Source organism: Pseudophryne corroboree, chromosome 3 (assembly GCF_028390025.1).
Source record: "Pseudophryne corroboree isolate aPseCor3 chromosome 3, aPseCor3.hap2, whole genome shotgun sequence".
Classification (NCBI taxonomy): domain Eukaryota; kingdom Metazoa; phylum Chordata; class Amphibia; order Anura; family Myobatrachidae; genus Pseudophryne; species Pseudophryne corroboree.
In genome coordinates this window covers 586,301,739-586,314,984 of record NC_086446.1, presented here as the reverse complement: position 1 = coordinate 586,314,984, position 13,246 = coordinate 586,301,739, and the positions used below count along the sequence as shown (strand labels likewise).

General features: G+C 47.7%; 1 protein-coding gene and 1 long non-coding RNA gene across 5 annotated transcripts in view; one reads left to right on the top strand and one right to left on the bottom strand.

Moving 5' to 3' along the window:
• Positions 1 to 13,246, top strand: part of PALD1 (phosphatase domain containing paladin 1) — a 492,251-nt gene that overhangs the window by 451,362 nt on the left and 27,643 nt on the right. The gene's annotated exons all lie outside the window — the stretch shown is intronic.
• Positions 11,344 to 13,246, bottom strand: part of LOC135056369 (uncharacterized) — a 51,775-nt gene continuing 49,872 nt past the window's right edge. The window contains exon 3 of the long non-coding RNA XR_010243964.1: positions 11,344 to 12,475. This is a non-coding gene — a long non-coding RNA (uncharacterized LOC135056369). The remainder of the gene's footprint in view (positions 12,476 to 13,246) is intronic.

The following is a 13,246-nucleotide window of genomic DNA, read 5'->3' as shown; positions in this document are numbered from 1 at the left end:
GTTCAGACGTTTGTGAAAGGAGTGCTGCATATTCAGCCCCCATTTGTGCCTCCTGTGGCACCTTGGGATCTCAACGTGATGTTGAGTTTCTTAAAATCACATTGGTTTGAACCACTAAAAACCGTGGATCTGAAATATCTCACGTGGAAAGTGGTCATGTTATTGGCCTTGGCTTCAGCCAGGCGAGTGTCAGAATTGGCGGCTTTATCATGTAAAAGCCCTTATCTGATTTTCCATATGGATAGGGCAGAATTGAGGACTCGTCCCCAATTTCTCCCTAAGGTGGTGTCAGCGTTTCACCTGAACCAGCCTATTGTGGTGCCTGCGGCTACTAAGGATTTGGAGGACTCCAAGTTGCTAGACGTTGTCAGGGCCCTGAAAATATATGTTTCCAGGACGGCTGGAGTCAGAAAATCTGACTCGCTGTTTATCCTGTATGCACCCAACAAGCTGGGTGCTCCTGCTTCTAAGCAGTCTATTGCTCGCTGGATTTGTAGTACAATTCAGCTTGCACATTCTGTGGCAGGCCTGCCACAGCCAAAATCTGTGAATGCCCATTCCACAAGGAAGGTGGGCTCATCTTGGGCGGCTGCCCGAGGGGTCTCGGCTTTGCAACTTTGCCGAGCAGCTACTTGGTCAGGGGCAAACACGTTTGCAAAATTCTACAAATTTGATACCCTGGCTGAGGAGGATCTGGAGTTCTCTCATTCGGTGCTGCAGAGTCATCCGCACTCTCCCGCCCGTTTGGGAGCTTTGGTATAATCCCCATGGTCCTTACGGAGTTCCCAGCATCCACTAGGACGTCAGAGAAAATAAGAATTTACTCACCGGTAATTCTATTTCTCGTAGTCCGTAGTGGATGCTGGGCGCCCATCCCAAGTGCGGATTGTCTGCAATACTTGTAAATAGTTATTGTTAACTAAAGGGTTATTGTTGAGCCATCTGTTGAGAGGCTCAGTTGTTTTCATACTGTAAAACTGGATATAGTATCATGAGTTGTACGGTGTGATTGGTGTGGCTGGTAAGAGTCTTACCCGAGATTCTAAATCCTTCCTTATTATGTCAGCTCGTCCGGGCACAGTGTCCTAACTGAGGCTTGGAGGAGGGTCATAGTGGGAGGAGCCAGTGCACACCAGGTAGTCATAAATCTTTCTAGAGTGCCCAGCCTCCTTCGGAGCCCGCTATTCCCCATGGTCCTTACGGAGTTCCCAGCATCCACTACGGACTACGGGAAATAGAATTACCGGTGAGTAAATTCTTATTTGTTTGATGGTTCAATGTACACAAACTTTGTTTAATACACAAAGTTATTAATAATATTGTATTAATTGACCTTCAGGCTTTGTGTATAAGGTGTATATGAAACATAAATGCATTCTGTGCTTAGATTTAGGTCCCATCACCATGATATCTCATTATGCTATGCAATTATTCCAAAATACGGAAAAATCCCATATCCAAAATACCTCTGGTCCCAAGCATTTTGGATAAGGGATACTCAACCTGTATAATAATAATATATCCTCTGTTTCTTTTAATTTTTTTTACAAGACAAAAATATGCTGTATGTGACTTTTTTCTGGGTAGCCTTGTATACATACTTAAAAACAAAACAAGTTGGGTCGGGAGTGGTGGTTGAAAAATAAAGATTAAGCCATAAAGAATAAATTGCATACATTAAAAAAAAAAAAAAAACCCATCTTATTCATGACCAGCAGCAACACATAAACACCAGCGATGAATGGTCGATGGAGGTCATTCTGACCTGATCGCACGCTGCCGTTCATCGCAGCGCAGCGATCAGGCCAGAAGTGCGCATGCGCCAGCACCGCAGTGCCCCGGCGCATGGCTGACAACCGATGGCTGTCGTTGCTTAGCGATCACCTCTGCCTGATTGACAGGCAGAGGCAGGAGGGGGCGGCACGGCGGCGTTTGGCTGCCATTTTGTGGGCACGGGCGTTGCCAGACCGTGCGAGTGGCAGGCCGCAGCGTCTGCGTGATGTCACACACAGCCGCTGCGACCCGGGCAGTGACAAGTAGCTCCCAGCCAGCATGCAAAAGCTGCGCTGGCCGGGAGCTACTCCTGAAGTGCAAAAGCATCGCCGCTGTGCGATGCTTTTGTACTTCTGCGGGGGGAGGGGGGGAGGTCAGGCCTGACATGCAGGGTGGACTAGCTCTGTGCTGGGCGTCCCCCTGCATGTCAGTGTGCCTGATTGTAGCCCTGCAAAATTTTACAGGGCTACGATCAGGTCTGAATTAGGCCCTTTGTACTGAATAATTTGTAAACGTTCATTCAGTATTACGTGCGTGATCCTCTATCTGGCATCCGGCTTTTGGTGACGGTCTCAAGCAGTGCTGTAACTAGGTATTTTAGCGCTGTGTGCAAGAAACTGCATTGGCGCCCCCCACGCAAGACAGGAGCAGTGCGCACCGCAGGTGCGCGAAAAATATATAGGGATGTGGCTTCATGGGGAAGGGGCGTGGCCACAAAATGCCAATTCATACTACGGTGCATAGTAGTCTCCTCTCCATCATTCAAATTACGCTGCACAATAGCGCCACTACACCAGGTAGAGCCCCTTTTTACACATTACGGCTGACGGCGTCCCCCTTTTTCTCTGACGTCCTAGTGGATGCTGGGAACTCCGTAAGGACCATGGGGAATAGCGGCTCCGCAGGAGACTGGGCACAACTAAGAAAGATTTAGGACTACCTGGTGTGCACTGGCTCCTCCCTCTATGCCCCTCCTCCAGACCTCAGTTAGAATTTTGTGCCCGGCCGAGCTGGATGCACACTAGGGGCTCTCCTGAGCTTCTAGAAAAGAAAGTATAATTAGGTTTTTTATTTTCAGTGAGATCTGCTGGCAACAGACTCACTGCTACGAGGGATTGAGGGGAGAAGAAGCAAACCTACCTGCTTGCAGCTAGCTTGGGCTTCTTAGGCTACTGGACACCATTAGCTCCAGAGGGATCGAACACAGGCCCAGCCTCGGTCGTCCGGTCCCGGAGCCGCGCCGCCGTCCCCCTTGCAGAGCCAGAAGCAAGAAGACGTTCCTGGAAATCGGCGGCAGGAGACTTCGGTCTTCATTAAGGTAGCGCACAGCACTGCAGCTGTGCGCCATTGCTCCCCATGCACACCACACACTCCGGTCACTGATGGGTGCAGGGCGCTGGGGGGGGACCGCCCTGGGCTGCAATAAGAGTACCTTACTTGGCAAATTACCACATAATATAGTCATTAAGACTATATATGTGTAAAATCCCCTGCCATAACTTCCATAAAAAAGCGGGAGAAGTCAGCCGAAAAAGGGGCGGAGCTATCTCCCTCAGCACACTGGCTCCATTTTCCCTCACAGCTCCGCTGGAAGGACGCTCCCCAGGCTCTCCCCTGCAGTTTCCAGACTCCATAGGGTAAAAAAGAGAGGGGGGGCACTAAATTTAGGCGCAATCTGTGTAATATTGGCAGCTATAGGGGAAAAATCACTGTGTGTAGTGTGAATCCCTGCATTATATAGCGCTCTGGTGTGTGTTGGCATACTCTCTGTCTCCCCAAAGGACTTTGTGGGGTCCTGTCCTCAGTCAGAGCATTCCCTGTGTGTGTGCGGTGTGTCGGTACGGCTGTGTCGACATGTTTGATGAGGAGGCTTATGTGGAGGCGGAGCAGGTGCCGATAAATGTGATGTCACCCCCTGCGGGGTCGACACCTGAATGGATGGACATGTGGAAGGAATTACGTGACAGTGTCAACTCCTTACATAAAAGGTTTGACGACATAACAGATGTGGGACAGCCGACTTCTCAGTTCGTGCCTGCCCAGGCGTCTCAAAAGCCATCAGGGGCTCTAATACGCCCGCTACCTCAGATGGCAGACACAGATGTCGACACGGATACTGACTCCAGTGTCGACGATGATGAGACTAGTGTACATTCCAATAGAGCCACCCGTTACATGATTACGGCAATGAAAAATGTGTTGCACATTTCTGATATTACCCCAGGTACCACAAAAAAGGGTATTATGTTTGGGGAGAAAAAACTACCAGTGGTTTTTCCCCCTTCAGATGAATTAAATGAAGTATGTGAAGAAGCGTGGGCTTCCCTCGATAAGAAACTGGTAATTTCTAAAAAGTTACTAATGGCGTACCCTTTCCCGCCAGAGGATAGGTCACGTTGGGAGACATCCCCTAGGGTGGATAAAGCGCTCACACGCCTGTCAAAGAAGGTGGCACTACCGTCTCCGGACACGGCCGCCCTAAAGGAACCTGCTGATAGGAAGCAGGAGGCTATCCTGAAGTCTGTATACACACACTCAGGAATTATACTGAGACCGGCTATTGCTTCAGCATGGATGTGCAGTGCTGCAGCTGCGTGGTCAGATTCCCTGTCGGAAAACATTGATACCCTAGACAGGGACACTATATTGCTAACCGTAGAGCATATTAAAGACGCTGTCTTATACATGAGAGATGCACAGAGGGATATTTGCCGGCTGGCATCTAAAATAAACGCAATGTCCATTTCTGCCAGGAGAGGATTGTGGACTCGGCAATGGACAGGAGATGCAGATTCTAAAAGGCACATTGAAGTTTTGCCTTACAAGGGTGAGGAGTTGTTTGGGGATGGTCTCTCGGACCTCGTTTCCACAGCAACAGCTGGGAAGTCAACATTTTTACCCCATGTTCCCTCACAGCCAAAGAAAGCACCGTATTATCAGGTACAGTCCTTTCGGCCCCAGAAAGGCAAGCGGGTTAGAGGCGCGTCCTTTCTGCCCAGAGGCAGAGGTAGAGGGAAAAAGCTGCAACATACAGCCAGTTCCCAGGAACAGAAGTCCTCCCCCGCTTCCTCTAAGTCCACCGCATGACGCTGGGGCTCCACAGGCGGAGCCAGGTACGGTGGGGGCCCGTCTCAAGAACTTCAGCAACCAGTGGGCTCGTTCACGGGTGGATCCCTGGATTCTACAGGTAGTATCTCAGGGGTACAAGCTGGAATTCGAGACGTCTCCCCCTCGCCGTTTCCTCAAATCTGCCTTGCCGACAGCTCCCCCGGACAGGGAGGCAGTGCTGGAGGCGATTCACAAGCTGTATTCTCAGCAGGTGATAATCAAGGTACCCCTCCTTCAACAAGGACGGGGTTACTATTCCACAATGTTTGTGGTACCGAAACCGGACGGTTCGGTGAGACCCATTTTAAATTTAAAATCTTTGAACACTTATATAAGAAGGTTCAAGTTCAAGATGGAATCGCTCAGAGCGGTGATTGCAAGCCTGGACGAGGGGGATTACATGGTGTCACTGGACATCAAGGATGCTTACCTGCATGTCCCCATTTACCCTCCTCACCAGGAGTACCTCAGATTTGTGGTACAGGACTGTCATTACCAATTCCAGACGTTGCCGTTTGGTCTGTCCACGGCACCGAGGGTATTTACCAAGGTAATGGCCGAAATGATGATACTCTTTCGGAAAAAGGGAGTTTTAATTATCCCGTACTTGGACGATCTCCTTATAAAGGCGAGGTCCAGGGAACAGTTGTTGATCGGAGTAGCACTAGCTCGGGAAGTGCTACAACAGCACGGCTGGATCCTGAATATTCCAAAGTCGCAGCTGGTTCCTACAACCCCTCTACTGTTCCTGGGGATGGTTCTGGACACAGAACAGAAAAAAGTGTTTCTCCCGGAGGAGAAGGCCAAGGAGTTATCATCTCTAGTCAGAGACCTCCTAAAACCAAAACAGGTGTCGGTGCACCACTGCACGCGAGTCCTGGGATAGATGGTGGCTTCTTACGAAGCAATTCCATTCGGAAGGTTCCATGCAAGGATCTTTCAGTGGGATCTGTTGGACAAGTGGTCCGGGTGGCATCTTCAGATGCATCGGCTGATAACCCTGTCTCCAAGGGCCAGGGTGTCGCTACTGTGGTGGCTGCAGAGTGCTCATCTTCTAGAGGGCCGCAGATTCGGCATACAGGACTGGTTCCTGGTGACCACGGATGCCAGCCTTCGAGGTTGGGGGGCAGTCACACAGGGAAGAAACTTCCAAGGACTATGGACAAGTCAGGAGACTTCCCTACACATAAATATTCTGGAACTAAGGGCCATTTACAATGCCCTAAGTCAGGCAAGACCCCTGCTTCAACACCAGCCGGTGCTGATCCAGTCAGACAACATCACGGCGGTCGCCCATGTAAACCGTCAGGGCGGCACAAGAAGCAGGATGGCGATGGCAGAAGCCACAAGGATTCTCCGATGGGCGGAAAATCATGTGTTAGCACTGTCAGCAGTGTTCATTCCGGGAGTGGACAACTGGGAAGCAGACTTCCTCAGCAGGCACGACCTCCACCCGGGAGAGTGGGGACTTCATCCAGAAGTCTTCCAAATGATGGTACACCATTGGGAAAGGCCACAGGTGGACATGATAACGTCCCGCCTCAACAAAAAGCTAAAAAGATATTGCGCCAGGTCAAGGGACCCTCAGGCGATAGCTGTGGACGCTCTAGTGACACCGTGGATGTACCAGTCGGTTTATGTGTTCCCTCCTCTGCCTCTCATACCCAAGATACTGAGAATAATAAGAAGGAGAGGAGTAAGAAGTGTACTTGTGGTTCCGGATTGGCCAAGAAGAGCTTGGTACCCAGAACTTCATGAAATGATCTCAGAGGACCCATGGCCTCTGCCGCTCAGACAGGACCTGCTGCAGCAGGGACCCTGTCTGTTCCAAGACTTACCGCGACTGCGTTTGACGGCATGGCGGTTGAACGCCGGATCCTGAAGGAAAAGGGCATTCCGGAGGAAGTCATCCCTACGCTGATTAAAGCTAGGAAGGAGGTGACCGCAAACCATTATCACCGCATATGGCGAAAATATGTTGCGTGGTGTGAGGCCAGAAGGGCCCCAACGGAGGAATTTCACCTGGGTCGATTTCTGCACTTCCTACAGTCAGGGGTGACTATGGGCCTCAAATTAGGTTCCATTAAGGTCCAGATTTCGGCTCTGTCGATTTTCTTCCAAAAAGAACTGGCTTCACTGCCTGAAGTTCAGACGTTTGTTAAAGGAGTGCTGCATATTCAGCCCCCTTTTGTGCCTCCAGTGGCACCTTGGGATCTCAACGTGGTGTTGGATTTCCTTAAGTCACATTGGTTTGAGCCACTTAAAACCGTGGAACTGAAATATCTCACGTGGAAAGTGGTCATGCTGTTGGCCTTGGCTTCGGCCAGGCGTGTGTCAGAATTGGCGGCTTTGTCATGTAAAAGCCCTTATCTGATTTTCCATATGGATAGGGCGGAATTGAGGACTTGTCCCCAATTTCTTCCTAAGGTGGTATCAGCTTTTCATTTGAACCAACCTATTGTGGTGCCTGCGGCTACTAAGGACTTGGAGGATTCCAAGTTGCTGGACGTAGTCAGGGCCCTGAAAATCTATGTTTCCAGGACGGCTGGAGTCAGGAAAACTGACTCGCAATTTATCCTGTATGCGCCCACAAGCTGGGTGCTCCTGCTTCAAAGCAGACTATTGCTCGCTGGATCTGTAGCACGATTCAGCTTGCACATTCTGCGGCTGGACTGCTGCATCCTAAATCTGTAAAAGCCCATTCCACGAGGAAGGTGGGCTCTTCTTGGGCGGCTGCCCGAGGGGTCTCGGCTTTACAACTTTGCTGAGCTGCTACTTGGTCGGGTTCAAACACGTTTGCTAAGTTTTACAAGTTTGATACTCTGGCTGAGGAGGACCTTGCTTTTGCTCATTCGGTGCTGCAGAGTCATCCGCACTCTTCCGCCCGTTTGGGAGCTTTGGTATAATCCCCATGGTCCTTACGGAGTTCCCAGCATCCACTAGGACGTCAGAGAAAATAAGAATTTACTCACCGGTAATTCTATTTCTCGTAGTCCGTAGTGGATGCTGGGCGCCCATCCCAAGTGCGGATTGTCTGCAATACTTGTATATAGTTATTGCCTAACTAAAGGGTTATTGTTTAGAGCCATCTGTTGAGAGGCTCAGTTATTTTTCATACTGTTAACTGGGTATAGTATCACGAGTTATACGGTGTGATTGGTGTGGCTGGTATGAGTCTTACCCGGGATTCCAAAATCCTTTCCTTATTGTGTCAGCTCTTCCGGGCACAGTATCCTAACTGAGGTCTGGAGGAGGGGCATAGAGGGAGGAGCCAGTGCACACCAGGTAGTCCTAAATCTTTCTTAGTTGTGCCCAGTCTCCTGCGGAGCCGCTATTCCCCATGGTCCTTACGGAGTTCCCAGCATCCACTACGGACTACGAGAAATAGAATTACCGGTGAGTAAATTCTTATTTTACACATTACGGCAGCCAGCGTCCCCTTTTTACACATTACGGCAGACAGTGTCCCCTTTTTACACATTACGGCAGACAGTGTCCCCCTTTGTACACATTACGGCAGACAGTGTCCCCTGTTTTACACATGACGGCAGACAGCGTTCCCCGTTTTACACATTACGGCAGCCAGCGTCCCCCTTATTACATATTACGGCAGCCAGCGTCCCCTTTTTACACATTACGGCAGACAGTGTCCCCTTTTTACACATTACGGCAGACAGCGTCCCCCTTTTTACACATTACGGCAGACAGCGTCCCCCTTTTTACACATTACGGCAGACAGCGTCCCCATTTATACACATTACGGCAGCCAGCGTCCAGTTTTTACACATTACGGCAGACAGTGTCCCCCTTTGTACACATTACGGCAGACAGTGTCCCCCTTTGTACACATTACGGCAGACAGTGTCCCCCGTTTTACACATTACGGCAGACAGCATCCCCCGTTTTACACATTACGGCAGACAGCGTCCCCCGTTTTACACATTACGGCAGACAGCGTCCCCCTTATTACATATTACGGCAGACAGCATCCCCCGTTTTACACATTATGGCAGGCAGCGTCCCCCTTATTACACATTACGGCAGACCGTGTCCCCTTTTTGTACATATTACGGCAGACAGCGTCCCCCATTTTACACATTACGGCAGCCAGTCCCTCTTTTTACACATTGTGGCAGAAGAGAGAGAAAGAAAGAGAGAGAGAGATATATACTTACCATCTCTCCCGCTGGCAGTCAGACTCCTCGTGCTGGCAGAGATCCCGGGCAGCCGCAGGGGAGAAGGAGGAGGAGGGAGGAAGACTTGAGCCGCAGCAGCGGTATGTCATAGGTAGCGGCGCCGCTGCAACACTCCCCTCTCCTTCCGCATTGGCTGCCCGCTGCTGAAAATGCTGGGATGACGGAACCGCATCCCAGCATTCACAGCAGCGCTGGGCAGCCAATGCAGAAGGAGAGGGGAGTGCTGCAGCGGCGCCGCTACCAATGACATAGTGCTGCTGTGGCTCAAGTCCCCCTCCCTCCTCCTCCTTCTCTGAGTCTGCCTCCAGCGCGGCGCACGGCACACAACAGACGGCATGTAATGAGTCAATTTGACTCATTACATGCCGCTGGCCGTGCGCCCTCAGTATAACTGCGCTGTGTGCCAGGCACACCTGGCACATAGGTAGTTACGGCGCTGGTCTCAAGTGTCCAGAGACCATTGCCCTTATTTCCTGGTCACTCATTCACTGCACAGAACAAATGCTGTGTACAGCTGCTTTATGCAGTGTCTCTGCATTTAATAAGGAAATCCTGTAAATCTGAAGGATACATTGGTTTCAGATCTCCTCTGCCTGGAAGAATTAACAGATCCCTTGTAACTTGGACGTGGCTTACATAAGGTCTGAAGTTAAACTAATTGATAAGTACTGAAAGTAAGGAAATGTAGATGTGAGGACACATCTGTATCTTTCGTTGTAAATATTAGCCCAAATGAGATGAACTGCATCTCTATAACGTTGACTTAGTTGCATTGTTATGAGACTAGGACGCACCAAGAGACTGCTGATTGATTTGCTATGTGACACTTGTATATCTGTGTGCGACTGAGTCTCTGAATATGAATACAAAGTAGCAACAGCAACTTCTTTCCAATACTCTTTATACAGACTGAGTCACACACAATATACAAGTGTTGCATATCAAATTCCTAGTCGCATCACACTGTGACAAAGACACAATGACAATGATGTCCTACATTAGCACAGTTGCACGGACCTGGCGTATTGAGGCTACAAGTATGAGGACACATCTGTATGTATCATGGTGTATATTAGCCCAAATTAGATGAATTGCATCTATAGAATTGTGATAATGCAAGAAGGATCCATGCTTTCGTGCTGTTATCTACATATCCTCACCCTGCAGTGCTATGGACTTGTACCTTAGGAATGTTAAGGACCCACCTGATGAGGCCACTTGGCCATGGTTGGTGGGCCCATATTTTTTGGTCAAAAATCATGCTAAGAACCTCCATTTTAGCCCACGTTAAATTGCAGAGTTTATTATAATTATTCTGCTTGCTAATGTTCTTCGTGTTTAGCGTGCACCTGCATTTTCACTTTTTTCTGTTTGGCACTACAAGTCACAGCATGGTAGCGCCTCTTGCTATGTTTAGATTTAGGGTGTGCAGTCCAGCCCCCAGCTCCCCCCCCCCCATCCTACCTCACCAACTACTGCATAGTGTAATTGAAAATCTACAGATGTGTCCTCTTACATCCTTGCTACAGTCATGTAAACAGCCCTTGAAGTCGCAACATGCCGTGGCAGGATTCGGTGGCGCTGAGTGTCTTTTATTGTGGTTTTTTTCTGCAAAAATGCATCTTAGCCGCAAAGTAACTTAATACGACGCACAATCAGCTTCTGCTAATTAAAATGCAGCATCCCTATATTCTGTGTGTAATTGCGGCTCTATCTGCATACAAAATGCCACGTTCAGGAAAACACTGAAGCATAGCATTTTGTATGCAAATACAATCGTAGTCACACATAGAATATAGGCATGCTGCATATCTTTTTAATCAGCAGAAGCTGCTTGTGCATCATATCACATAGCGCCTAAGACGCATTTTCGCTGTAAATCCCCCCCCAAAAAAGACACTTGGCGCTACCGAGTCACACGGCACTTACGCGTTATGTGTAACGTGACTTGTAGCGCATGGAGCAAAGATGCAAGAGAACACAGCTGTAATTTCTAAAAGCTGTGAAGTTCCTGTGTTATCAGCGGCTATGCTGCTCTTGTAAGAATGCTATGTGCACTTTGAGATGCAGGTGAACATGCAGGGGTATATATATTCGTTGTTTAGATGTGTAAGCAAATAATTTAGAGGTGTGAATATTTCATATGAAAAATGCGAGTTTTACATTTATTACATACTGTACATGGATTGGATGCTACTCTTTCTTGTGTATGACACTTTATTACATTATTTTATTGTGCATTTACTAACACAGTTAAATGCATCTCTGTATAGTCTAGTTATGCATAACACACCCTCCGACATGCTTAAACAAAACAAAAAAAAGGTACAAACTCTGAAAGTGGCGTGGCAATGGGAAAAGGAGGCATGGCTAAGCGGCGCTGCCATAGGAATCTAGGATAATGCAGACACTGAAATCTGCACAAGACCCTTTTTGGCCGGTACAGACCATAAAAAAACGGTACTATACCGGCCAAAAAGGTACAGTTGGAGGGCATGGCATAAGCATGTACAGTCTAGCTTCTTACTAGTTACTAACACAGTTAAGTGCATCTCTGTACAGTCTATTTATGCATACTGCGACTACAATGCAGATCTTTTGTGTTAGGATGTTAGACATTTTAGGTACATGAGAATGCAGAAATAGAAAACCATTTTGCTTTATGTCCTAAAGTTATCTGTAAAGCGCAGTTCTTTAACAACTGGGGCTTTGTGTATGGGATTTATACACTGCATATTTTTACAACAGTTTGCGTTTACATTTGTATTAAGTCTTGTCGGGTTTCTGTAGATCCACAAATCTACCTGTGTTGTTAATATTTGGAAGAGGGCAGATTTATGTCCTGTCACTTTGGTATTCTAGGCCTCAAAATGAAACAATGTGAGAGCCTTCTTAGTTTGGATAAGTTAATGGCAGTCAGATTCCAGGGGGTCTACATTACTTTTGTAACTGGCTTCTATTGGTATGTTCGCAGTTGGAGACAGCTGCTGTCAGATGTAAACAGCTCAAGTGAGTACACATACCATGCAGTCTGTGAGCAGAGAACTTCTCCATTGCTTTCACTCTTTACTTCTCCTCTGTATTCCCAGTACAGCTGCGTGATCTGAAAACAGTAACTTGCAGTTTCATTGTGACTCTCCTAGGAGAATTCAGAATCTTATTAGGCCCCATTGTATCTGAGTTGTCTGCATATTGAGCTAAAAAAATGTTTGGCCTCTTAATAGTTTTTGTTGATGAATTTGCACGGACCCTACAGTTTGGTCAGCTGTTTGCAAATAGTAGAAGATGGAATTTATGTGCGTCCATTAGGAATAACAACCTTAGCCAGGAACTTCTCCATTCCCAAATGTGCTATTTGGTTTCCTGCTTTTTCTCTTTTTCCAGTTAACTGCATCATGCTGTAAAAAATTAAAAAGCCCTGAGTTATGTTGAATTAATGCAAATTGTATGGCTGATCGTAAGGAACTAGGCACACTTACTGTACATAAAGTTATTTCAGCGAAACAAGTTAGGAACTGTACACCTGTTGATCTACAGTTGTCAGCGTATTCTGCTATTCACATTTGTAGAGGACATCTAAAACATTATTACATGCAGTACTTGCTAACTATCTCCAAATGTCAGTGAGATTCCATGAAAATAATGGTGACCTCCTTGACAAGTCTTCCAATTTTCCTGAAGCCTGGCAGGGTGTGTGACACACAGCGCTATTGTCATCACTCTGTGCCTATCTTGGAGGAAACATTACAGAGAAGAATAATGAGGATATGTGCTACTAGAAAATGGCCACCTCTCTCCAGCAAGACTGATGGCTAAATGAGTGGCTGTGTGCCCAAGGATATGTGATGAAACACTGGTGACTTATGCCCAAGAAGTGTGCTGAATAATTACTGCAGGTATTAGAGGGGGTCATTTAGGATGTTAGACATTAGTAGAGTGCAGTATATATGTACCGGGAATATAAAGTCTAAGTAAAGAGAGAAGGCAAAACCTCGATCATTAGTGGGCTCGTACAGTATGTTAGAAAATTGTCATCTTTGGAGGCTCTTTCTCTGACAGTGCAGATTTATTTATTTATTTATGCTTTGTTCAAAATGCAGCTTTCTATTACATTTGCACCTATGGTATATACTAGATGTTGTCCCCACCGCTGTCTTTCTCTTTCTGTT